The 27682-nt window shown below is 48.2% G+C and overlaps 1 protein-coding gene across 4 annotated transcripts in view; it reads right to left on the reverse strand.

Annotated features, from left to right (window-relative positions):
- LOC140471242 (integrin alpha-7-like) overlaps nt 1-27682 on the reverse strand; it is a 196750-nt gene that overhangs the window by 105848 nt on the left and 63220 nt on the right. Inside the window, exon 1 of one of the 4 annotated variants that reach the window (XM_072567202.1) lies at nt 17457-17524. The exons of the other annotated variants lie outside the window; for them this stretch is intronic. The gene's annotated coding sequence lies outside the window, so the exon portion shown is untranslated. Of the gene's footprint in view, nt 1-17456; nt 17525-27682 lie in introns of those variants that run through there. 4 annotated transcript variants of the gene reach the window in all.

The raw sequence follows: 27682 nt of genomic DNA on the forward strand, positions 1-27682 counted from the left end.
CAAGATTAGAGTGGTGCTGGAAAAGCACAGCAGGTCAGGCAGCATCCGAGGAGCAGGAGAATTAACATTTCAGGAATAAACCCTTCAGTAGGATTGAGGCCTCAATCCTGATGAAAAGCTTAGGCCAGAAGCATTGACTCTCCTGCTCCTCAGATGCTGCCTGACCTGCTGTGCTTTTCCAGCACCACACTCTTCGACTCGATCCCAAATCCAACATAGCTTGACAGATTTTTGTTTGTTTATTAGTCACTACGACATACTCACCCAGATTTTCATGAGCAACACACTCATGAAAGGAAACAATGAAAGAGAAAGAAGCTATGAAAACACGGCAGAGCTCAAAACACAACGCGAGAACAAAGCTTCATCTCATTTGCTGGCAATATTCATTACAGAGTCTCAAGTCCAGAACACATCAATAAAGGCAAATGTGCCAAATGCCTTCACAATCAAGATCAGGAACTTTTCAGTCAGAGAGGTGGCACTCTCACCTCGGAATCAGAAGCTGGCTGGCTTAGAGTCCCGCTCCGAGGATTTGAGAGTACAATCCAGGCTGACATTCCCATTTCAGATGAGACATCGCACCAAATTCCCAGTCTTGAGAACGGGGGAATCTGCAATAAGACCCTTTCACCCTAAGTCACTGAAAGTAAACATTGCAGGTCCAGCAGGCGGTGACGAAGGTAAGTGGTAGGGTGGCCTTCATAGTGAGAGGATTCGAGTACAGGAGCAGGAAGGTCTTGCTGCTATTTTATGGGGCTTTGGTGAGGCCATACCCTGGAGTACTGTGTGCGGTTTTGGTCTCCTTATCTGAGGAAGGATGTTCTGGCGAGGTAGGGAGTACAGTGAAGTTTTCCCAGACTGATTCCTGGGATGGCAGGGCTAATGTATGAAGAGAGACAGGATCAGTTTGGACTATATTCACTGGAGTTCAATAGAATGAGGGTGGATCCCGGAGAACCCTATAAAGGTCAAACAGAACTAGACAGGGTAAACACAGGAAGGATGTTCCCGATAACCGGGGAGTCCAGAACCAGGGGGCCATAGTCTAAGGAGATAGGGTAGGCCATTTAAGATTGGGATGAGGAGAAATGTCTTCATTCAGAGATTGGGGAGCCTGTGGAATTCTCTGCCATAGAAAATGGTTGAAGCCAAAACTTTGAATGGTTTCAAGAAGGAGTTAGATGTAGTCCTTAGGGCTAAAGGGATCAAAGGTTATGGAGGAGAAGGGAGGGACAGGGAAGTGAATTGGATGCTCAGCCATGATCTTATTGAATGATGGAGTAGACTTGAAGGGCCGAATGGCCTACTCCTGCCTGTTTCTAAGGAATGTCTCCACAGAGGAGGAGAGAGACAGAGGCTGAGAGGGTTAGGGAGGGAATTCCAGAGCCTAGCAGCCAGGCAACTGAAAGTAACATTCCACGGTTGGGTGATGAGAAATTGCCTTTCTCCTCAACTCCACGATGTGCCACACTTGGCCTTTTATCCCTTTTCATTAGAGTGGCAGGATTACGCTTTCTTTCAGTTTCCTCCTTGCACGACAGGTGCCCACCATGCCAGACATGTGCCAACAAACACAAAGAGGGGATATGGAGACGGGTGCCCGGGTCGGATTTGGTCAGCTGGGAAGCCTTAAATGGGTAAATATAGAACTGTGTCAGAGACCTCCGATTTAACGGCAGCTGGTTAGGAATTCCAGGTCTCAGGCAGTGGCAGCAAGGTGAAGACAGCCTGGCGAGAAGGCAAATGCTTTTGCAGCACTGTAAGTGGGCCAAGTTGGAACCTCCCAGTGCTCCTCCCAAGATCCTCCACGATCAGAACCACTAACGCAAGGAGCCAAGCACTGCCCCCTAGCCTGGGAGTCAGGGTTTACAGCCAGCTGGCCCAGAGTGCTGTTTGTCCAAGCAGAAACCAAGGCGGTGAGTGACAAGGTGGGGAGGGGAGGGGAGGGGAGGGGGGAGGGGAATTCCTGTCACGACCAAACAGCACACATGCCACAAAGTTAAAACTCTGCAGTGCACAGAGAAACCCAAACTCACTTGCCATCTACAAAGCATCCTGAGTGGTCAACAAGCTCACGTGTACAGTCAATTGGCTAAAGCACAATGGCCGTCAGATTTTGCAAACAGAAATGGGGGGTGGGGGTCGAAAAAGAGAGAGGAACAACACTATTTGCGCTGCATCCATCAAACAAACCAGGTCTCTGATCGACTGCTGAGAGTTTTGAGCAAACAGCACAGTGAACCCGTCAGGAATTCATGGGTGGTTCACATTTCATGCAGCTCACTGATTCATTTATCTTTGCCATTCATGTTTGCACCCCTCTCCTCTGAAGTCGCTCAGTATCTCGGAGACAGGAGCCTTTCTCCAGGCTGGCCTGTGCTATTGTGAAACAAACACAAACAGAAATTGCTGGAGAAACTCAGGGGGCCTGGCAGCTGCTGTGAAGAAAGAAACAGAGTTAAAGTTGTCAGGCCAGTATAACTCTTCATAAGAACCGTTCTGAACAGAGGGATGAGGGGGGAAGAGAGAGAGAGAGAGAGAGAGAAAGGGGCGGGTGGAGGGAGAGACAGAGAGAGACCAAGAGGGAGAGAGACAGACAGACAGACAGACAGACAGAGGGACAGAGCTATAGAGACAGGGATACAGAGAGAGAGACAGACAGACAGACAGACAGAGAGAAGGGAGGAGAGAGATATACAGAGACAGAGAGACTGAGAGACAGAGAGAGGGTTTGAGAAAGATACAGAGACAGGGATACAGAGGCAGAGAGACAGAGACAGAGAGACCGAGATACAGAGAGAGAGAGACAGAGACAGAGAGATAGAAGAGAGAGAGAGAGAGATACAGAGACAGACAGACAGACAGAAGAGAGAGAGGGGGAAAGAGAGCTACAGAGACAGAGACAGACAGAGAGAGAGATTGAGAGAGATACAGAGACAGAGACAGAGAGAGAGAGATCTCCCTCGATGGTGATAGGCAGTAGGTACAATGATTGATTCTTCCCTTCCCCTACACCCCTGTCAGCCCACCCACCATGTTGCTTGGATATTTTGGCATCGTATGTGGATGCCACTGGCTGGCCCAGCTTTTACTGCCTGTCCCTGATGTATGCCTGTCTTATCTGATGCCTTGTCCAATGCCTTTGGAGACTCCAAATCCATCCACTAGCATCCCCTTATCCACCTTAGTAGCTGCCCCCACAACAAACTCCGAATACATTTGCAAAACATGATTTCCCTTTCATAAATCCTTGCTAATTCTGCTCAATCCCATGGTTTTCAAAGGGCCCTGTATCATGCTCCCCTAATAATAGATGATGGCAGGCTATCTGACCCCTAGCTTTCTACTTTCTCTCTTTCTCCTTTCCCAAGGCGTGTTATCTGCCAATCTCTGGGAACTGTTTGAGACGCAGTGGAATATTGGAAGACACAAAACATTGACTATCGCCACAGCTGCTTCTACGCAAACGCTGTGCTGCAGGTTGTCAGGTCCGAGTGGATTTATCGCCACTTCGTCCTGTTAAGTTTTCCAGTATTTATTCATTTATCCTGATTTCTTTCATTCCTTATTCTCACTAAGAAGCTTGAAATGTCTTTTGAGTTCTTTACCATAAGATTTACAAGGATGTTGCCAGGGTTGGAGGGTTTGAGCTATAGGGAGAGGTTGAATAGGCTGGGGCTGTTTTCCCTGGAGCGTCGGAGGCTGAGGGGTGACCTTATAGAGGTTTATAAAATCATGAGGGGCATGGATAGCATAAATAGACAAAGTCTCTTCCCTGGGGTGGGGGAGTCCAGAACTAGAGAGCATAGGTTTAGGGTGAGAGGGGAAAGATATAAACGAGACCTAAGGAGCAAGTTTTTCACACAGAAGGTGGTATGTGTCTGGAATGAGCTGCCAGAGGATGTGGTGGAGGCTGGTACAATGATAGCATTTCAAAGGCATTTGGATGGGTATATGAATAGGAAGGGTTTGGAGGGATATGGGCCGGGTGCTGGCAAGTGGGATTAGATTGGGTTGGGATATCTGGTCGGCATGGACGGGTTGGACCGAAGGGTCTGTTTCCGTGCTGTACATCTCTATGACCCTATGACTCTAACTGAGCATAGACAGGCACCCAGGCCCCAGTTGGTGTGGCCCAGTGCTGGGGTGCTTACCCGTGTGAGGAGAGAACCCATGCCCTAGACAATTCGGATCAGGATTAGACACTTCGTGACTCCTTGATCAAAAGTCACACATGACGAGAGGGAGTCAATGGGAGGTGATTTAGTCACTTAGAATTCCATGCTTGGATTGGATCAGTATGTGTTTATCTGCTGTTGGCTGCACTGTAAACACAGTTTAAGGGCAAGTGTTGTGCTTTATTCTTTCTTGGCATTTCCCAGTGAGCTGTAGCACACAGCCCTATTGTGTTGGTGATATTTTAGGCAGCTTACTATCCCTCAACTGTGTTCAAACTTTCTGCCTTATTTGGACAGCCTTGAGCCTCGAACAGTCTTGCAGCTATTTGAAGCACATTCCTGCCGAGTTCCTTTCTCGTCACCAGGCCTCAGTGTTGGTATGGGCTCGGGCCATGTTTTACTTGAGTGGATGTTCAAATTCCCTTCATGTTCAGCACAAGAAACTCAACCTTTGCTTTAAAAGGACAAGAACGCTGAAGTCAAACAGTTTAAACAAAGCTCGTCCACCTGACATGGTACCAAACGGCATGTGTCGAAAAGGCTACGGTTCTCTCATTTCCGCCTTTCCTGCAAAGCATTCTGGATAGAATGGCATCGTGGGAAAAGCGGGCAATGTGCTGAAGCTCTGTGGTGTGGGGCACCGCGTAAACATTCCAGAACCGGACAGTTCATCGACCTCAAAGCACTACCTCCGTTTCCCTCTCCACAGACACAGAGAGTTTTCAGTGTTTCCTGTTTTCAATTTCAGCTTGCTGTCATATAAGGGCATCCGTCTGACTGTGAGAGAGGCTAACGAGACAGGCCACATCCCTGCAGGAAGTGACCCGACATCACATGATCTCGTTCTCTTTCTCTCGCTTGCAGCCCTGTGGCAAGATCAAGCCACAGCCAGTTGTTTCAGAAACAAAGTGGTCTTTCTTTCGTTCAGCCACAGCATGTGGGCATCCCTGGCAAGGCCATCATTTATTGCCCACTGCGGTGGGTCTGGAGTCACGTGTAATCCAGACCAGGTAAGAATGGCAGTCCACTGACAGACATTAGTGAACAAGATGGGGTTATCCAACAATCAACAACAGTTTCATGGCCATCAGCAGAATCTCAATTTCAGGGGTATTTTTTTAATTGAAGTCAAAGTCCACCATCTGCCATGGTGGCATTACAAACCCAGATTCCCAGAACATGACCTGGGTCTTGAGAGTAATAGGTGAAAGTGAGGACTGCAGATGCTGGAGATCAGAGTCAAGATTAGAGTGGTGCTGGAAAAGCACAGCAGGTCAGGCAGCATCCGAGGAGCAGGAACATCGCCCTTCATCCTGACGTTGATTTTCCTGCTCCTCAAGTGCAGTCTGACCTGCTGTGCTCTGGGAGTAATAATCTAGCAATAATGCCATTAGGTATTGCCTCTCCTTAAGTATTCCCCTTAATTGAGCAGACTCTGTAAATATTCTTTAGCAGAACAACAAAAGATGGAGTATGGCACTTTCCAGCATTCACACTATACCGCTCATGAAGAATCTCATTGTGCTGGAAGCTCCTGTGCCCATGAAGCTCAGGAACGGCAAATATAACAAGGCGTTGTTGACATGGGGTTCAAAAGAGAGCATGCTTGATCAACCTCACTGGACTCACAGAGGAGATGAGGGCCTTTTCAGCGCAGACTCACGAGGGTCCAGGTTCAATGGCTGCGTGAGCAGAAAGCTCCAGGCTGAGATTGCAGCGCTCCGCGGAGGGAGTACTGCTCGGTTTCTGCATCGTTGAAGGGGGTCATCTTTCAAATGAAATGCTCAACTGAAGTCCCCTCAGCGCTGTCAGAGCACAGCCCAGGAGTTCTCCTGAGTAATTCAGAGGAGGTGGGTCACTCGATCAGAAACCTTCACTCTGATTTCCCTCCACAGATGCTGCCAGACCTGCTGAGCTTTTCCAGCAAGTTTGTTTTTTTTTTAATTCTCCTGGGTAGCCGTGGCCATTGTTTAATCCTTCAATCACTGTACCAGAAACCGATTCCCTGGTCGTTATCATGTTGCTCACTGTGAGAGCTTGCTGCGCGCAAAATGACAGCTGCATTTCACACGTTACGACAATTTTAGATCAGAAACTCTGTTTTTCTGGTTCTGTTGGCACAAATGTTTGGTCTTACACATCCTTCCTTTCAGACAGAGCTGCCACTATTCTGCCTTTCCCTGTTACTCTGCACCAATGCTTCGTTCCTTCCCCATTACCACCCCATTCACTTTTACACACGTTTCTAATCAGCCTGTTCAGAGATGCGATTACACACCTTTAAGATAGGTTGGATTTGAATTTGGACCTCTTGGTCCAGAGATAGGGGCACTACCACAAGAGTCCTTACTGCTACCAACCCTGTATGATGAGGCCCCCCCCCCCCCCCAAGCACAAAAGGAGTTGGCTGCAACTTCACTGGAGGACTTGGTATTTGAGTAAACTATTCAGACTCATTGTGATTTAATAATGTAGTCGGCACCTCTTTTGAGAATCAAAATTGCTCAATTGGAACAAGTGGTCGAATTACTGAAATATAACAGACTCCTATCTGTTGGACGCGAAACAGAGAGCCCAGTGAACTCCTTCACTTCAAATCGCAAGCATTCTTTCCTTGTCTGAGTGCGTTTTGCATTCAGGCTTTGAAGATGAAAGTGAGATTTCTGAGTGGCCTGCAGCTATGAAAGGAAAACAGGTTTCAGTGAAGAGACATTAAAACCTAAAATTAACAACGCAATAGATCAGGACACACGATGAATCTGTCACATAAAATGCTTCTAAGTTAGAAACCAGCAGCTCCTCGGAATAGTAACCTCCTCCCTGCTACGACCTGCACCTTCTCAGTTACTGCTCAGTCCTGTCTTCACTGACTCACCGACCCCTCCTCGAAGCTGCTAACAGTTAGACAGGGGCTCCCTTCCATTTGCTCTGGGCTTGCATATTGCGGTTATTTGCAGAAATTTTTGCAATTGTAAGCTGGACGGAAAATGATTTATCCGGCAAGATTCATCATGGAGACAGAGAGAAACAGGAAGGGGAGAAATAGAAATTAGGCCTTTTAGTAGGTGGAAGCCTCACTTGGGAGCTCTGAGCTAATTGGATAGCCCGAACTACTGCCCTGTTCAAGCTCAGCAAAGTCAGTATGGAATAATGATTGAATTGGAGGGTGTTTTTTTTAGATTAGATCCCCTACAGTGTGGAAACAGGCCCTTCAGCCCAACAAGTCCACACCAACCCTCCGAACAGTAACCCACCCAGATCCTAAATTTACCCCTAACACTATGGTCAATTTAGCACGGCCAATTCACCTGGCCTGCACATCTTTGTGACTGTGGGAAGAAACTGGAGCACCCGGAGCAAACCCACACAGACACGGGGAGAATGTGCAAACTCCACACAGGCAGTCGCCTGAGGCTGGAATCGAACCTGGGACCCTGGTGCTGTGAGGCAGCAGTGCTGACCACTGAGCCACTGTGCCGCCTCATGTTTCTCTGGTATTTCTTTTTGGTATAACACACCAGAGTTTCTCCTGAAAAGAACCGTTCCCAAGCATAGCCCATCAGGGGCAGTGTGCAACAACAGCAACAGTGGGGAGCAGGTTGGGAGGAAGGGATGGGACTCAATTCAAACGGAGTTGGAGGGGGAAGGGGGAATGAATGTACTTCACACCCCACAGTGCCCACCTCTCTCCAAGTGTATTGGCAAGCACTGTGTGGGCCCTATCTGAGGACACCTGGGCACAAACATCGCCTGGGAAGAGGGGCAAACAATCGGGAATTATGACCCACCCACCCCCCCCTCCCCCAACCCTCCAGGCCCACTGTCTGTGGCTAAGCTCCAGAACATCCAACGTGATCCAGAACTATTCTAAGCTGAATTTACGGAAGGTTATACAGTTCCCAGTTAATTCCCAGAAAATGAAGAAGGGATCATTCATGCAGCCAATTGTCTTATAGGCAGCTCCGTGCACAAGGTCAACACGGAAACAAGGACTCAGTTTAGGAGCTGAAGGTTGAGATATCAGAAACTGACAACTAGTTGCTCGGTATTTTGGATATTTTGGATGATGGCAAACTCTAGACTTGCCCAATGGAGCGGTTGACAGCACCTGACAGAAACCGCGACCCTTGGAGTCGGCGCCTTGTTAAATGGATGTTCTGGTGACCAATTGTTTCACCGGCATCTCTCTGCTCTGTCACTCTGAGCTAAACCGGCTGAAGCTCAACTTCATACACAACAAGACACCAATTCCACCACAAAAATCAGGGGGTTGGAGATCTGCGAAGAGCCCTCACTACATTGTGGGCATTTTTTTCGAGTGATCTCGAGCCTTCCCGCGCTTCGGATTGGATTTCCAAAGACGAGAGAAAGCTGCAAGGTCAGCAAAGTGGAACGCCTCAGAAGGTCCTCCACCCAACACTGAAGTCAAACCAATGAGGAGGGACCATTCTTCACCCTATCTTCTTAGGACGCACATGAACCTGGAAGACAATCTGGATCTGTCTCATTTAGAGAATTCTCAAAAACGTTGAAGAGGAAGACATCATCTCCATTTACAATCCCGATTCAGTACATCTTCCCCCTCATCTCTGTTCAAAATAGCTCCAGGTTTGTTCAGTTTGTCGTGTGCACATCATAAACACGGGAAAGAAGCCACAGGAAAAGGCCATTCAGCCTGATTTGTCCATTCTGGTGCTTATGCTCCACTCGATCCTCCACCAATCTACCCTCATCCAAATCTATCACTGGAACTCTCTCTTTCCTTCTCCCTCATCTGCTCATTTCGCTTCCCCTTAAACCTATCTGTCGTATCCATTTTAACCACTCCCTGTGGGAGTGAGGTCCACATTCTCACCGCTCTCTGGGCGAAGGCGTCTCTTCTGAATTCTCTGTTGGATTTGTTTCAGGATGATCTTGTACTAATGACCTCTGGTTCTGCTCTTTCCCGCAAGGGGGAACATTCTCTCAGTGTTCATTCAAACAAAGACCTCTCACTGTTTTGAAGACCTCTGTTAGATCACCCTTCAGATGCCTTTGTTGAGGAAAAAAACAGACTATCCTGTCAATCCCTTCAGAGTATTTAAGCCCACACACTCCCGTCTCATCCTTGTGAATCTCCTTTGCTTTCTCTCTGGTGGCTCGAAATCCTTTCCATAATATAGAGACCAGAACGTTGCACAGTACTCTCGGTGTGGACGAACCGAGGGTCGATATAGGCTGAGTATAAGTTCCCTCCTTTTCAATTCTATCCCTCCAGAAATAAACTCTTGCATTTGGTTTGCCTTTTATGGTCTTGCTAAACCCAAGGCCCAACGTTTAGTGATCGATCAAAATGAACTCTGAGGTCCCCATATTAAAGGCAAAATCCTGCAGATGCTGGAAGTCTGAAGCAAACACGGAAAGTGCTGGAGAAACTCAGCAGGTCAGGCAGCATCTGTGATGAGAGAAGAACAGAGTTCATCTTTTGAGTCTGGGATGACTTGGTTCTGAAAAATCGTCATGCCGGACTCAAAAGGGTAACTCTCTTTCTCTAGATGCTGCCTGACCTGCTGAGTTCCTCCAGCACTTTGTGTGTTTGTTTCCAAGATCCCATTATTCCTCTACCACACCGGGTTTTGCAGAACAAACCTACAATGTGAGAGCAGGCCATTCAGCCCATATGGGGCCTCCAAAGAGCATCCCACCCAGACACATTCCCCAACCCTGATCACTCTGCATTGCCATGGCTAATCCATCAACCTGTACATCCCTGGACAATGTCACACAGCCAGACCACCTGACCTGCACATCTTTGGACTGTGGGAGGAAACCAGAGCACCCGGAGGAAACCCATGCAGACACAGGGAGAACATACAAACTCCACCCAGACAGTCACCCAAGGCTGGAATCGAACCTGGGTCCTTAGTGCTATGAGGCAGCAGTGTTAACCACTGAGCCATGTAGATGTACATAATACGACCTCACATCTATCTGTGTCAACATTTATTTACCAATTATTTGCCCCTTCTGCAGGTTTATTAATGTCCTCCTGTAACTTGTTGCAGTCCCCTAATGGTATTGGGCCTTTTCTCTCCCCAATGTACTATCATCTACAGAGTTAAAGTCTTCACCTTAATTCCTCCCATCAAGCCAAAGTCATGCCTGCAGTACCTTTAGCTACTTGGATGGCCTCCAGGCACTGAACCTGCAGTGCCTGGGAAAGTACATATATGGGGTCATCTTAGAACAGGTCTTGGGAATGCATGTGGACGATAGCATTGGGTTCGAAGTCATGTCAACTTTTTAGTGGACTATAAATTATGCACGAAGGAGGAGAAAAGGGACAGGGTGATTTTTGACAGGAAAAATACAGTGAGCAGGGACTGGTGAATGACTGCGCTGTGAATTTGAGGCAAGGTGTCATAAAATGTGGCTTCTTCGCCCCAACAGACAAGCTGGAAAGGAAAAGCAACAGTGTGCCTTTCTGCACAACCTTTTACCAGTTAAGATTTATAAGTCAAAAGAGGGGAAAAACAAATGAAGTTGCTGAGCCGTCTTATGACCTGCGCACAGGGAGATTTCAATTTGGCTGTGGGCCAGGCACCTAGGCAGGGAAGAATCAGCAGCAATTTGGAAGCATGTGTAATTTTCTGGAAAGTAAATGATTTATACACATGGCAGTGCTTAGATCACCACTGCGGGTACACGAGGCTGTTTAGTTAAACAAATAACAATTATCAGCCTCAGTTAAATAGCCTGACCTTTGAAGTTGCCCACGGCTAGTGCTTGTAAACTGGATACAGCCCCACTCCATTTAAGCCTTGATACACTGCAGTTAACAATGTGCGCATATCTCATTCAAGCACTATAATCAGATTTTCTTTCGGCCTGCTCTGCTTTCCTTGATGTTACAGCGTCTGTGGGCAAACTTGGAAGTGGTTTTGAGCAGCCAGAAAACAAGGTGGTGAACAGAGACTGCTGGGCATTGTAATGGTCTCTGTGCTGTGGGAGACCCTGCCTAGACGGGCACCTGAGACCATGGAAGGACTCACCAGTTACTTCACAGTCCCACAAGCTGAGGTATGAACATCCCTTCCACGGCTTTGGCTACACTACTCCAGCCAGTATTCCCTGAATCCGATTAAGCATGATCGAACTGAATTGCCAAACGGGATCGAGGGGCTGAATAGCCAGTCTCTGTTCCCATGCTCTCCTTTACAGTGGGAGTGAACTGGAGGGACGGCTAGTGCCTGGGAGAGGGTGAGGAATCCAAGGCCAGAGCTGGGAAAGGATTCATGAACAGGGTTGGAGTGTGTCACCAAATTGAAACTGACCTCCAAAGGGGGCCCTGGGCGCTCTGGCACCATTCCAGTGCTCCCGATTCAGGTGGGTCATAACGTCCCACGAATTCTGAGCCAGTGAGCTATCTACACACCAGCAGAACAGGGCCACACGTCCTATCAGTCTAGGCTCAAGCCCAATGGCCCGAAAAATAAGTTGGCTGATCCTGTGGCGAAGGGTCATTAGAGAAGGTCATGCTACTAGGAGGACACAATGTGGTCAGCCTTGGAAGAACAAATTAGGCTCAGGAAACTTTGGGCTCCACTTTGGCGAAATGATACAGGGAGTGAAGCTACATTCTGGGAAGCAAAGACAATAAGTGGAATGCTGGAATTGCCGAGCAGAACTGGAAGCCTGACATTGATTACCCTGTGCAGCTGCTGTTTTGCAGTGTAGCACTCAAGGATCTGCATGTTATAGAAACTTTGAAACACCTCATTTGGTGAAACAATGAGCCATTTCAAAACAAACCCTCATTACTGGAGGAAGTCAGGAATAGCTGACAGAATAACATATGAATATCACATTTCGTTGCAGGCTCTGACTGCGCCAGAGCACCGAGCAGAGAACAGGCCACTGAAGGTAACAACCCTGCTTTGCTCTGAATTTCCTGACAATCCATTTTAACGCTGCCAACAAGGTCTACTGCCATCTCATCCTCTCAAGCCCCCACCCCATATTATGTTGGAGGACCCAGTACTTCAATGTTATTTTTATCCTGGGCCTACATTAGCTGAAGCAAATAGCACATTGGCAGGGAGAGGTCCCACAATAACTGTGAGGTCAACTGATCAGCCAGAAGGGCCAACAGTGCGGTGCTGGAAAAGCACAGCAGGTCAGGCAGCATCCGAGGAGCAGGAGAATCGACGTTTCGGGCAAAAGCCCTTCATCAGGAATCTGATTCTGATCAGTCGGAAGGTGATCAGTTCCATCCCAGGCCACAATGTTCAAAGCTGTAACTCCAGCACAGTACTGACGGAGTGCTGCAATGACAGAGGTGCCACCTATTGGATGAGACATGAAGCAGAGGACCCATTGGCGCATTTCACATGGATGTCAGCGATTCCATGACACAAACTCAAAGAAGAGCAGAGAGGTTCTCCCTAGCATTTCGGCCAATATCGATCCTTTGATAAGCAACACCAACATGCACTTTCTGCTCATTATCACATCGGTGTTTGTGGGAGCTTGCTATATGTTTCCTACCTTATGACAGCAGGTACATTTCGAAAAGCACTTCACTGGAGTGTTTTGGGTGACCGTGTCATAGAGGCGTACAGCACAGGAACAGGCCCTTCGGCCCAACTCGTCCATGCCAACTGGGTTTCCCAAACGATACTCGTCCCATTTGCCTATGTTTGGTCCATATTCAAGTACCGTCCAAATGTCTTTAAAATGTTGGAACTGTCCCCACATCTACCACTTCCTCTGGCAGTTCCTTCCACACACGAACCACCCTCTGCGTGTAAACGTTGCCTCTCGGGGGTCCCTTTTAAACATTTAAAGCAATGGCCCAAATTCCACTGCAGAGTCGTGCCCACAAACTAAAGCAGTCGGAGCTGTTTTGGGGTTTACTTGGGTGCCACGGGGAGTGGGAGTGTGGCTTCACCAGGCTTTCTCCATCTAATCAACGTTGCTAACCCTGCGTCCCCAGCGCGAATACAGGAACCGATCCCGAGTGCCCATCTGCGATTGCCCCCTCCGACTTGGGGTCGGGGAGTCTTTTTAAGGTGGAGGTGGGTGGTTTCCTGTCAAGCAGTGGTATCAAAAGGTTATTGGGGGTCAATGGGAATGTGGAATCTGAAACATAAGCCCGGCACCTTATTGAATGGGAGAACAGAATCAATGGGCCGAATGGCATACATCTAATCCTAACTTGTGCATTCGTATGTTTATCCATGGTGCACACTGGAGGCATGAAGAGTCGAAAGACAAAGGGTGGTGCAGACGTGAGTTGGCATTAAGTTGGCATGGAGCCCATAAAGTGCCTTAGAGTGTGGGTATGGGACTATGAGTTAGCTTTGATTTCCTGACTTGAGCTGGAAATCCAGCCTGTAGACTATTGGGACAAACCATCCCAGCTTGCTCACAATATTATCTTCTGTATAGCAGCATAAACAACAAGAGCTTGTATTTGTACTGTGCCTTAGAACCTTGCAAAACATCCAGCAGTGCGCCAAAGAAACCTGATTGGACAAAAATTAATGTGGAGCTGAAGCAAGAGACATTAGCATTGTTGACCAAATATTTGGGCAGAGTTTGCTGTTAAACAAATACTCAAAGGAGAAGCCAGTGATGGAAAAGCAGAGAGGTGTTTGGGAACGGAAACACCACTGTACAGCACAATGCTCCCAAATACATCTGCCAGTGAGAATCCTTTGTGCTTCAAACAGGAATTAATTTTTTATTTGGTTAAAAACAAAGACCATAAGAGATAGCAAAGCGACAATCCAAGGTTTGCAGACACAGTGCATTCTGCAAAGTTACATTCTTGAAACCTTTGTTTCTCATACGTAGAGGAAGATCAGACCATCGGCAGCAAATCAGCAACCCCGAGGGAGCACAGGTCACACAGCGAGGCGACAACAGCAACCTGCAATTCTATAGCACCTTTCTCAGAGGGCAATGTCCCAAGGCGCTTCACAGGAGTGTTGTCAAGGTGAAAGAAACTACAACCACCAGGGCACACATTCATAAGAACATAAGGAACAGGAACAGGAGTAGGCCCATCTGACCCCTCCAGCCTGCTCCGCCATTCAATAAGATCAGGGCTTATCTTTATCATGGACTCAGCTCCACTTACCCACTCACTCAGCATAACCTTTAACTCCTTTACTGTTTACAAATCTATTTTTGCCTTAAAAATATCCAATGAGATAGTCTCAAATGCTTCACTGAGCAGGGAATTCCACAGATTCACAACCGCCTGGGTGAAGAAGTTCCTCCTAAACTCAGTCCTACATCTGACATCGAATCTGATATAGAGATGTACAGCACGGAAACAGTACATTTCGTCCATGCTGACCAGATATCCTAAATTAATCTAGTCCCATTTGCCAGCACTTGGCCCATATCCCTCTAAACCCTTCCTATTCGTATACCCATCCAAATGCCTCTTAAATGTTGCAATTGTACCAGCCTCCACCACTTCCTCTGGCAGCTCATTCCATACACGTACCACCCTCTGCGTGAAAAAGTTGCCCCTTAGGTCTCTTTTATATCTTTCCCCTCTCACCCTAAACCTATGCCCTCTAGTTCTGGACTCCCCCACCCCAGGGAATAGACTTTGTCTATTTATCCTATCCATGCCCCTCGTGATTTTATAAACCTCTACAAGGTCACCCCTTCAGCCTCCGACGCTCCAGGGAAAACAGCCCCAGCCTGTTCAGCCTCTCCCTGTAGCTCAAACCCTCCAACCCTGACAACATCCTTGTAAATCTTTGCTGAACCCTTTCAAGTTTCACAGCATCCTTCCTATCCAAAATGCAGCACCTCACATTTATCTAAGTTAAACTCCAACTGCCACTCTGCTGATCAAGATCCCGTTGTACTCTGAGGTAACCTTCTCCGCTGTCCACTACACCTCGAAAAAAATCTGCTCCCCCCCTTATTTTGAGGCTAAGCCTACCCGTGGAAACAACCTCCCTGCTTCTATCTTACCTATTCCCTTCATCATTGGATATATTTCTATAAAAGCCCCCCTCATTGTTCTAAATTCCAACAAGTATAGTCCCAGTCTACTCAATCTCTCTTGGACACTTAGAAAGAATGGCCTTGAGATGACCTTAAATCAGTTTTTTTTAACTGCAGGAGGCAGAGATGACTTTCACTCTGGCTGGACTTAGCCCAAAAAGGCAAAAGGACAACACAGAAGAACACATAAAGCTGAACACCAGGAAAGCAGGATGAAGCACATGGTGGCATTAATAATCTGAATGCAGTGAATCAGAATATCCTTGCCCTCTGCTAAGGTCAAAAGCGCCAGCAAATGCCACAATCCACTCAAACCAGAATCGGCTGTTCTGCTCCAGTTTTCCACGGGATTAACTGTGCTCACTGTCATAATGCAATTTCATGGTGTGTTGTCATTGTTGAAATGGTTTGAATACCAAGCAGCCATTTGTTTTAAAGTGGGAAGGCAAATAAGACCATAAGACCATAAGACATAGGAGTGGAAGTAAGGCCATTCGGCCCATCGAGTCCACTCCGCCATTCAATCATGGCTGATGCGCATTTCAGCTCCACTTACCAGCGTTCTCCCCGTAGCCCTTAATTCCTCGAGACAACAAGAATCTATCAATCTCGGCCTTGAAGACATTTAGCGTCCCGGCTTCCACTGCACTCCGTGGCAATGAATTCCACAGGCCCACCACTCTCTGGCTGAAGAAATGTCTCCGCATTTCTATTCTGAAATGACCCCCTCTAATTCTAAGGCTGTGTCCACGGGTCCTAGTCTCCTCGTCTAACGGAAACAATTTCCTAGCATCCACCTTTTCCAAGCCATGTATTATTTACTCTAAACTCCAATGGCCCGCTCAACATTCTCCGCGTGAGAACTCGTCAGACTGCAGTGATCCAAGATGTGGGGAGGGGCCCAGTCAACTGGCTGAGTGCATGGATTGTGGATTGGAGGTGATCGAAGGGCCCAGTTTGAGATGCGAGGATCTGTTAATGTTAGAAAGGAACACCCGAACGGGGCATGGATATCCAGCAGTTATTTCAAGATCTGGATCGTGATGAATGCATCACTGCGAATGATGGTTCTTCACCTTCATTGGGAAGCCTTGATTGTCGCGAGTGAGACTATGAGAATCAGGGCAACTCTCATTTCCCAGCATTTATTACCTGGTATGGGGGGGCGCGGAGTGGATTTTAGTGATGAAGAAAGGTTGGATAGACTGGGTTTGTTTTCACTGGAACGCAGGAGGTTGAGGGGTGACCTGATGGACATTCATAAGATTGTGAAAGGCATGGGTAGAGTGGGAAATATGAGGCTTTTTCCCCAGGGTGAAGGGGTCAGTTACTAGGGGACACAGGTTCAAGGTGCGGGTGGGGGGGTTAGTTTAAAAGAGATGTGCGAGGCAGGTTTTTCACACAAAGGGTGGTGTGTGCCTGGAACGTGCTGCCAGAGGAGGGGGTGGAAGCAGGCACAATAGCAGCATTCACCCGAACGAATACATGAATAGGAAGGGATCAGAGGGATACGGATCCTGTAAGTGAAGACAGTTTTAGTATGATGGGGCAAAATGTGTCAGTGCAGGCTTGGAGGGCCGAAGGGCCTGTTCCTGGGCTGTGCTGTCCTTTGTTCGACCTGCTGTGGAGAGGGTGGTGGTGAGCTGCCTTCTTGAATCTCTGCAGTCACACCCACAGATTCTCGCCCAGTGACGGTGAAAGAATGGTGATAGATTTCAAGATACTGGATTAGTGGTGCTGGAAGAGCACAGCAGTTCAGGCAGCATCCAAGGAGCAGCGAAATCGCTGCTCCTTGGATGCTGCCTGAACTGCTGTGCTCTTCCAGCACCACTAATCCAGTATTTGGTTTTCAGCATCGGCAGTTATTGTTTTTACCTCATAGATTTCAAGATGGTGAGCGAAACGGACAGGGGGAAATCAAGTCCTCAGTGCTCTGGGGATGGCCAAAGTCGAGAGTCATGTGCTTTTACCATGTTCTTTAGCTGTAAATGTACAATCGATTATCTCCACATGTGCTGAGGAAAGCATCAAAACAATATTAAACATCATTTCTGGGGCGATCAAAAGATTCGGTTCTCTTGGAGGCTGCTAAATGTGTAAAACAACAGGGCCCAAAACCAACATGGCAGCCATGAAATGGTACTGAATTGACAACAAAGATACCAGCTATTTGGCCGAATTGGTTTCTATCAGTGTTTGCACTCCTTCATATAACCCTGCCTATCTGTCCAACAGTGACAGTGTCGATGCACAGAGGCATACCTTTTATAATGACTGCCAATATCCAAAAGAGGCTGCCAGGCTGGAGGATCTTTCGATTCTGCTCCTTCCTCAATCCGATTCTATTCTGGTGATCGTCAGCTTGTCTGAAACGTCATGGAGCCCTGCCTACTTCTCCCCTCTGAATTGTGAGACGGGCTGGATTATGGGTCCTGTGCAATGTGGGTGCACATTCTTTGTGGGAAAATAACATGGGATGAGCATCCATCCTTGAAACCAACCTGATTTGAGCCTACACAGACACATACACTCTCTCACACAGACAGACACACACACAGACACATACACTCTCTCACACACACAGACATACACTCTCTCACACAGACAGACACACACACAGACACACGAACACTCTCTCACACACACAGACATACACTCTCTCACACAGACAGACACACACACAGACACACAAACACTCTCTCACACACACAGACATACACTCTCTCACACAGACACACACACAGACACATACACTCTCTCACACACACAGACAGACACACGAACACTCTGTCTCTCACACACACACATACACTCTCTCACACAGACAGACACACACACACACACACGAACACTCTCTCTCTCACACACACACACACATACACTCTCTCACACAGACAGACACACACACAGACACACGAACACTCTCTCTCTCACACACACACACATACACTCTCTCACACAGACAGACACACACACAGACACACGAACACTCTCTCACACACACACACATACACTCTCTCACACACAGACAGACAGACACACAGACACACGAACACTCTCTCTCACACACACACACACATACACTCTCTCACACAGACAGACACACACACAGACACACGAACACTCTCTCACACACACACACATACACTCTCTCACACACAGACAGACAGACACACAGACACACGAACACTCTCTCACACACACACATACACTCTCTCACACAGACAGACACACACACAGACACACGAACACTCTCTCACACACACACACATACACTCTCTCACACACAGACAGACACACACACAGACACACGAACACTCTCTCTCTCACACACACACACACACATACACTCTCTCACACACACAGACACACACACAGACACACGAACACTCTCTCACACACACACACACATACACTCTCTCACACACAGACAGACACACACACAGACACACGAACACTCTCTCACACACACACACATACACTCTCTCACACACAGACAGACACACACACAGACACACGAACACTCTCTCACACACACACACATACACTCTCTCACACACAGACAGACACACACACAGACACACGAACACTCTCTCACACACACACACATACACTCTCTCACACACAGACAGACAGACACACAGACACACGAACACTCTCTCACACACACACATACACTCTCTCACACAGACAGACACACACACAGACACACGAACACTCTCTCACACACACACACATACACTCTCTCACACACAGACAGACACACGAACACTCTCTCTCTCACACACACACACACACATACACTCTCTCACACACACAGACACACACACAGACACACGAACACTCTCTCACACACACACACACATACACTCTCTCACACACAGACAGACACACACACAGACACACGAACACTCTCTCACACACACACACATACACTCTCTCACACACAGACAGACAGACACACAGACACACGAACACTCTCTCACACACACACATACACTCTCTCACACAGACAGACACACACACAGACACACGAACACTCTCTCACACACACACACATACACTCTCTCACACACAGACAGACACACACACAGACACACGAACACTCTCTCTCTCACACACACACACACACATACACTCTCTCACACACACAGACACACACACAGACACACGAACACTCTCTCACACACACACACACATACACTCTCTCACACACAGACAGACACACACACAGACACACGAACACTCTCTCACACACACACACATACACTCTCTCACACACAGACAGACACACACACAGACACACGAACACTCTCTCACACACACACACATACACTCTCTCACACACAGACAGACACACACACAGACACACGAACACTCTCTCACACACACACACATACACTCTCTCACACACAGACAGACAGACACACAGACACACGAACACTCTCTCACACACACACATACACTCTCTCACACAGACAGACACACACACAGACACACGAACACTCTCTCACACACACACACATACACTCTCTCACACACAGACAGACACACACACAGACACACGAACACTCTCTCTCTCACACACACACACACACACATACACTCTCTCACACACACAGACGCACACACAGACACACGAACACTCTCTCACACACACACACACATACACTCTCTCACACACAGACAGACACACACACAGACACACGAACACTCTCTCTCACACACACACTCTCTCTCACACACACACAGACACACACACACATACACTCTCTCACACAGACACACACACAGACACATGAACACTCTCTCTCTCACACACACACACACACACACACTCTTTCACACACACAGACACACACACAGACACATGAACACTCTCTCTCACACACACACACAGACAGACACACACACAGGCACATACACACAGACACACTCTCTCTCTCACACACACACACACATACACACACATACACTCTCTCACACAGACAGACAGACACACACACACACAAACACTCTCTCTCTCACACACACACACATACACTCTCTCACACAGACAGACACAGACACACACACACACATACACACACACACACACACACACACACATACACACACACAGACACACACAGACACACTCTCTCTCTCTCTCACACACACACACACATACACACAGACACACACACATACACACACACACACACACACACACACCACCTTTCAGCAGCTCCAAACTGAAAAGGTCACATCCAAAAACAACCCCGAATAAATATGAACAGGTAAGGTGAGAAGGTGAGATAGCTCAGCACAGCTCAGCTCAGAACTACAGTGCCTGAAATAGTCTCTTTGTTACATAGCTGCAGCAACATACAAGTGGCTGAAATTGGCAGTTATCTGTGTCAGCAGGTTGGACAGTGAAGCTATGAAACCCAAAGGGATGACCATTTCTTATGGATCTCCATCTCACTGGAGAAACGAAAGGAACTCAAAATGGACTTAGAAACATCGAAAATAGGAGGAGGCCATTCAGCCCTTCAAGCCTGCTCCCAATCAATCTGATCATGGCTGATCATCCAACCCAGGTGGAAGTGAGGCCTGCAGATTACTTAGATTTAGATTACTTAGATTACTTACAGTGTGGAAACAGGCCCTTCGGCCCAACAAGTCCACACCGACCCGCCGAAGCACAACCCACCCATACCCCTAACCTAACACTACGGGCAATTTAGCATGGCCAATTCACCTGACCTGCACATCTTTGGACTGTGGGAGGAAACCGGAGCACCCGGAGGAAACCCACGCAGACACGGGGAGAATGTGCAAACTCCACACAGACAGTCGCCCATGGCTGGAATCGAACCTGGGACCCTGGCGCTGTGAGGCAACAGTGCTAACCAGAGTCTAGATTAGTGGTGCTGGAAAAGCACAGCAGGCAGGCAGTATCCGATGAAGGGCTTTTGCCCAAAACATTGATTTTCCTGCTCCTTGGATGCTGCCTGGCCTGCTGTGCTTTTCCAGCACCACACTAATCACCCAACCCAGTCCCCTGTTCTCACTTTCTCCCCTATACCCTTTGATCCCTTTAGAGGAATTGCCAAAGGTGCCAAACATTGTGCACTCCTTGGCAACCAGCCCCACTTCTGAGCTAGACAAAGTCTAGGGGCGGGGGAGTCCAGAACTAGAGGGCATAGGTTCAGGGTGAGAGGGGAAAGATATAAAAGAGACCTAAGGGGCAACTGTTTCACGCAGAGGGTGGTACGTGTATGGAATGAGCTGCCAGAGGAAGTGGTGGAGGCTGGTACAATTGCAACATTTAAGAGGCATTTAGAAGGGTTTGGAGGGATATGGGCCGGGTGCTGGCAGGTGAGACGAGATTGGGTTGGGATATCTGGTCGGCATGGACGGGTTGGACCGAAGGGTCTGTTTCCGTGCTCTACATCTCTATGACTCGATGATGATGGCATCTTTGGGAAGTCTGCGCTGAAGACCTTCATTGTGTTCAAGTGGGAGTGACCTCAGTTGGTCGTGAAAATAAATCATGATTGATTCAGCTCCTTAGAATACTTCAAACACTTCAAAACAGACACGAAGGAAGCGAGCACCACTGCTCAGCTGCACGCAGCAGGAGAAACAAGACATTACTAGAGCTGAACAAAACCAATGATTGCTTACCCTGTATCCTACAACCCCTGGTTCTGGACCCCCTGCCCTCAGGCATCGGGAACATCCTTCCTGTTTCATCCTGGAGTATCATGCGTTCCTCCCAACAAATGTTGGGAATTGTAATTCCTTTCCACCCTGATCACCTTCTGTTTTCACATTCCTTCATGGGATATGAGCACAGCTGTCAGAGGTAACAGTTATTGCCCCTTGATAAAGTGGTGCCTTCTTGAACTGCCGCAGTTCGTGTGGTGCAGTGACACCTACAATGCTGTTGGGATGGAATCCCAGGATTCTGACCCAGCCACACTGAAGGAACGGGGATAGATTTCCAAGCCAGGATGGTGAGTGGCGTGGAGGGGAGCTTGCAGGGGGTGGTGTTCCCATGTATCTGCCGCCCTTGTCCTTCCAGATGGAAGTGGTCGTGGGTTTGGAAGGTGCTGCCTGAGCCTTGAGAATTTCTGCAGTGTACCTTTAGTGTTACCATCACTGAATCCCCCCCGCCGTCACCATTCCGGGGGTTATCATTGACCAGAAACTCAACCTGGATCAGCCATATAAACACTAGCTACAAAAGCAGGTCAGAGGCTAGGAATCCTGCAGCTTGTAATACACCTCCTGACTCTCCAAGGCCTGTCTACCATCTACAAGGCCCAAGTCAGGAGTGTGAAGGAATACTCCCCACTTGCCTGGATGGGGGCAGCTCCAACAACACTCAAGAAGCTCAACACCATCCAGGACAAAGCAGCCCCCGCTTGATTGGCCCCACATCCACAAGCACCCACTCCCCCCACCACCGATGCTCAGTAGCAGCAGTGTGTACCATCTACAAGATGCACTGCAGAGATTCATCAAAGATCCTCAGACAGCACCTTCCAAACCCACAATCACTTCCATCTAGAAGGACAAGGGCAGCAGATACATGGGAACACCACCCCCTGTAAGTTCCCCTCCAAGCCACTCACCAACCTGACTGGGAAATCTATTGCCATTCCTTCAGTGTCGTTGGGTCAAAATCCTGGGATTCCATCTCAAGGGCATTGTGGGTCAACCCACAGCACATGGACTACAGCAGCTCGAGAAGGCAGCTCACCCCCACCTTCTCAAGGGGGGCAACTAGGGACGGCTGGGCCCAGCCAGTGACTCCCATGTCCCACGAGTGAATTCAAAAACATCTTGTTGATAGTACCCACTGCTGTCACTGAGCACTGGTGGAGGATGAGATGCCAATCAGTGCATATTGCACAGAAGGCAGCAGCGTTCAGGATGGCACAGAAAGGGCCAGCGAGCAACCTCGACTGTGAAAGGAAATCACAGCACAGGTCTGGAACTCCCAAGCATGCACTTTCACCCTGGGACTGCCAGGGGATGGCAGCGAGGAGTGCCAATGCTTTCTCTCCCTTACCCAGCTGGCTGACAGCTGGTGTAGCGACGGTAGAATCTGGGCTCCCGCTCACAACAAGCTTCACCTCACAGCTGCAGATAGTAAGGTGGCCGCAGTCACTGGGAACATCAGAAGTCTTGTGAAGCAAACACAAACAGAAATTGCTGGAGAAACTCAGCGGGCCTGTCAGCATCCGTGGCGAGAGGAACAGAGTTAGCGTTGAGGCCACTGACCCTTCCTCAGAACTAGTTCTGAGCCTGCAGAGGCTCTCCAGACATTTTTAGTTTTCTTTGCTTCAGATCGCCAGTATTCACAGTTCTTTGTTTTATCTTGGAGTATTCTGTGCAGTTTTGGTCTCTGTATCTGAGGAGGGACGTTCTGGGCGACGGAGGGAGGGCAGTGAAGGTTTACCAGACTGATTCCAGAGGATGGCTGGACTGACGTATGAAGAGAAACTGGATCGGTTTGAACTATACTCCGTGGAGTCTTAAAGAATGAGGGAGATTTCATAGAAACCTATAAAATTCTAACAGGACTAGACAGGGTCAACGCGGGAAGGATGTTCCCGATGACCAAGAGGTCACAGGCTAAGCGATTGAGGCCGAAACATTGAATGTTTCCTAGAATAAGTTAAATATAGTTCTCCGTGCAAAAGGGTTTGGGGAGAAAGTGGGAACGGTTGGATGATCAGCCATGATCATATTGAATGAGGGAACAGGATTGAAGGGCTGAATGGCCTACTCCTGTTCTCATTTTCTATGTTTTCTTTAAACATCCTTCCAGCGTTGACCCTGTCTAGTCCTGTTAGAATTTTATAGGTTTCTATAAGATCCCCCCTCATTCTTCAAAACTCCATTGGTGTCTCTTCATATGTTCATCCTGCCATCCCAGGATTCAGTCTGGCAAACCCTTCACTGCCCTCCCTCCCTCGCCAGAACATCCTTCCTCAGGTAAAGAAGAAAAACTGCACACAATACTCCAGGGGTGTTAACCGGTGGTGGGATGAGGCCCACAAGTCGGTCTTAATCGTTCATTTAAAGGCTTCGACTGGGCATTGGTGAGGGGTGAATAGCAGGCTGTCCCTAGACCACCGTGTCACAGGCCGAATCAGGCCAGAGGCAGTGGGGTCACCAGTTGGTACCCTGCCACCCTATTAAATGCTCATCTCACTGACAAACCAGCCATGAGGGAGGGCATTTAGCTCTCTCCAGGGATTGAGTGGGGGATAAAAAGTAACATGGACTGCTTGGGCTGAGTGGCTTCCTTCTGTGTTGTAACATCTGTGTCAGGAACTTGAAGCGTTTTACTGTCCTGGTCAAAAGGAGCCATTTTGGGCTCGGGGGGAAAGGTGGTTGCATTGTAATTAACAGGCACCATTAATAACTGGCAGCAGCAGAGAGCAGCGTGGCCTTTAAAACTGAGTGAAGTGCTTCTAATGGGAGCCGGTGACATCGAGAAAGCCAACCACAAATGAGTAAGTGATAGAAACATGGTGCAAATTGATAATGCCAAATAATGGGTATCGACCGATCTCAGTAAGTAATATTCCTGACCTCACCCTGACATCTGGATGTTGGTGAGCGATGAAATCATATCCCCTTTCTGTAATGTGTAGACCTTTGACCCTTGCCAGCTACGTCACCTGACCGATAGCCACAGGGCCTGGTTGGAAGAGTCGGATATGTTCAAAACACTAGGCTTCGGCCAAAAAATGCAGAATCCAATTCAAACGCTTTTATAAGTAAAGCCGTGGTCAGGGCACACCGCTGCACCCCTTTTATTCAGTCCCCTTGGCAATCGAATCCTTTGCCATTTAAACATTTGTTTTGTTTGAGAAACAAGCGTTCCCCCTTCCCCTGCTGTGGTTTGAATGCGATTCGAAGGCTGTTGGCCAGCTCCCAGCAACTGACCCCTGTCCCCAGTCTGTGTGCCACTGTTAATAACCCAGTCAGCTTTGTCGGCCAACTGTAGCTCCACACCCCCTGTCAGGCAGTCAATCCAGCCCCTCTCTCATTACTCTCATGAGGTATACAAATCATTTCCTCAGCAGTACAGGATTAGCCTCATGCTGTAAAAACAGGCATGCCAAATTTCAGAGGGGAACAACAATTAAGACTGCAGGAGAAACGGGATGGACTCTGAGGATAGCACAGGTTTTAAGGGGTGGAACATATTCTCAGGTTATCTGCTACAGAGCTGAAAGAACTTAAGAGACAGGCTCAAAAGAAATACAGAGGCAAGGGGAGGAGGTGAGAACCAATTACAGCACGGAAACAGACCCTTCGGACCAACTCATCCTTGCCAATCAGCTATCCCAACCTAATCTAGTCCCATTTGCAAGCATTTGATCCATATCCCTCGAAACCCTTCCCATCCAGATGCTTTTTAAATGTTGCAATTGTACCAGCCTCCACTACTTCCTCTGGCAGCTCATTCTATACACACACCACCCTCTGCATGAAAAAAGTTGCCCCTTAGATCCCTTTTAAATCTTTCCCCTCTCACCTTAAACATGTGCCGCACAGTGACTCAGTGGTTATCACTGCTGCCTCACAGCACCAGGGTCCCAGGTTCGATCCCAGCCTCGGGCAACTGTCTGTGTGGGGTTTGCACATTCTCTCCATGTCTGTGTGGGTTGGCTCTGGTTTCCTCCCACAGTCCAAAGATGTGCAGATCAGGGGAATTGGCCATGCTAAATTGTCCCTAGTGTTAGGTGTATTAGTCGGAGAGAAATGGGTCTGGGTGGGTTACTCTTCGGAGGGTCAGTGTGGACTTGTTGGGCCGAAGGGCCTGTTTCCACAATGTGGATAATCTAACCTAATGTGCCCTCTAGCTTTGGATTCCTCTACCCTGTGGACTAGACCTTGGCTATTCACCCTATCCATGCCCCTCGTGATATTATAAAAGGTCACCCCTCAGCCTCCAATGCTCCAGGGAAAACAGCCCCAGCCTGTTCAGCCTCTCCCTGTAGCTCAAACCCTCCAACCCTAGCAACATCCTTGTAAATCTTTTCTGAACCCTTTCAAGTTTCACAACATCCTTCCTATAGCAGGGAGACCAGAATTACACGCAATATTCCAACAGTGGCCTAACCAATGTCCTGTACAGCCACAACATGACCTCCCAACTCCTGTACTCAATACTCTGACCAATAAAGGAAAGCATACCAAACGCCTTCTTCACTATCCTATCTACCTGTGACTCCACTTTCAAGGAGCTATGAACCTGCACTCCAAGGTCTCTTTGTTCAGCAACACTCCCTAGGAGCTACCATGAAGTCCTGCCCTGATTTGCCTTTCCAAAATGCAGCACCTCACATTTATCTGAATTAAACTCCATCTGGCACTCCTTGGCTCCTTGTTCCATCTGATCAAGGTGCAAGGGAAGGCAGGAGAGAGGCAATGAGATCCAGTTTCTGATGGGAGTTCACAGACCTGCTTCTTGCTGTTCTCAGACACTGCCGAGACCTGCTGAGCTTTGACATTGGAATATTAGATTAGATTACATTACAGCGTGGAAACAGGCCCTTCGGCCCAACAAGTCCACACCGACCCGCCGAAGCGCAACCCACCCATGCTCCTACATTTACCCCTTACCAAACACTACAGGCAATTTAGCATGGCCAATTCACCTGACCCTCACATTTTTGGACTGTGGGAGGAAACCGGAGCACCCGGAGGAAACCCACACAGACACAGGGAGAACGTGCAAACTCCACACAGTCAGTCGCCTGAGGTGGGAATTGAACCCGGGTCTCAGGCGCTGTGAGGCAGCAGTGCTAACCACTGTGCCACTGTGCTGCCCAAACATAGTTTAAACAGAAATCTGCTTTCAAACACAAGGCAGACAAGTGAATATAAAAAAGCGATTTCAAATGCTGGCTGTCTGAGCCAATCATCTCACTGGGAACATCACTGCAGCCTGCCTCCTGCTCCATGATCAATGAACACCTCAGTACTCCCCTTGATGGTGAATTCTTTAAGGCACGGCCTATTGTGCATCGAGCTTTCAACCTCGCTTTCTCCTTTTACTAAATGGAAATAGCACCAACGCAGCAGCAATGTTGCTGAGTGACCACCACAGAGTCGGGCAGAGGTATTAAAGAGTCTCTGCTCCAGGCTGCACGTAGCATCCCATGGTGGCATCTGTACCAGCAAGGGAGAGAGCCTGTCAATTTGCCTCGACATGTTCGCTGGATTGAAATCAAGCCACTGGGGGCGAAATACAAGTGTGGTGCTTCATTACACTGTCGTTCCTTAGTGCTGTCTGCTCCATATTCATGACAGTGCAACAGATGGCGATATGCCAGTTTCTGCCTCTGGGAAGGATGACAGTGCAATTGTTTCTAGCTCATGTACACAGAAGGTGAAACTGGGTAGAATGTGGAGCCAGGCCAGGGTGGACTGAAGAGCAAATGGGGGTTGCCTTTTCTATCTGCGCTGTG

This window comes from Chiloscyllium punctatum, chromosome X (genome assembly GCF_047496795.1).
Source record: "Chiloscyllium punctatum isolate Juve2018m chromosome X, sChiPun1.3, whole genome shotgun sequence".
NCBI lineage: Eukaryota > Metazoa > Chordata > Chondrichthyes > Orectolobiformes > Hemiscylliidae > Chiloscyllium > Chiloscyllium punctatum.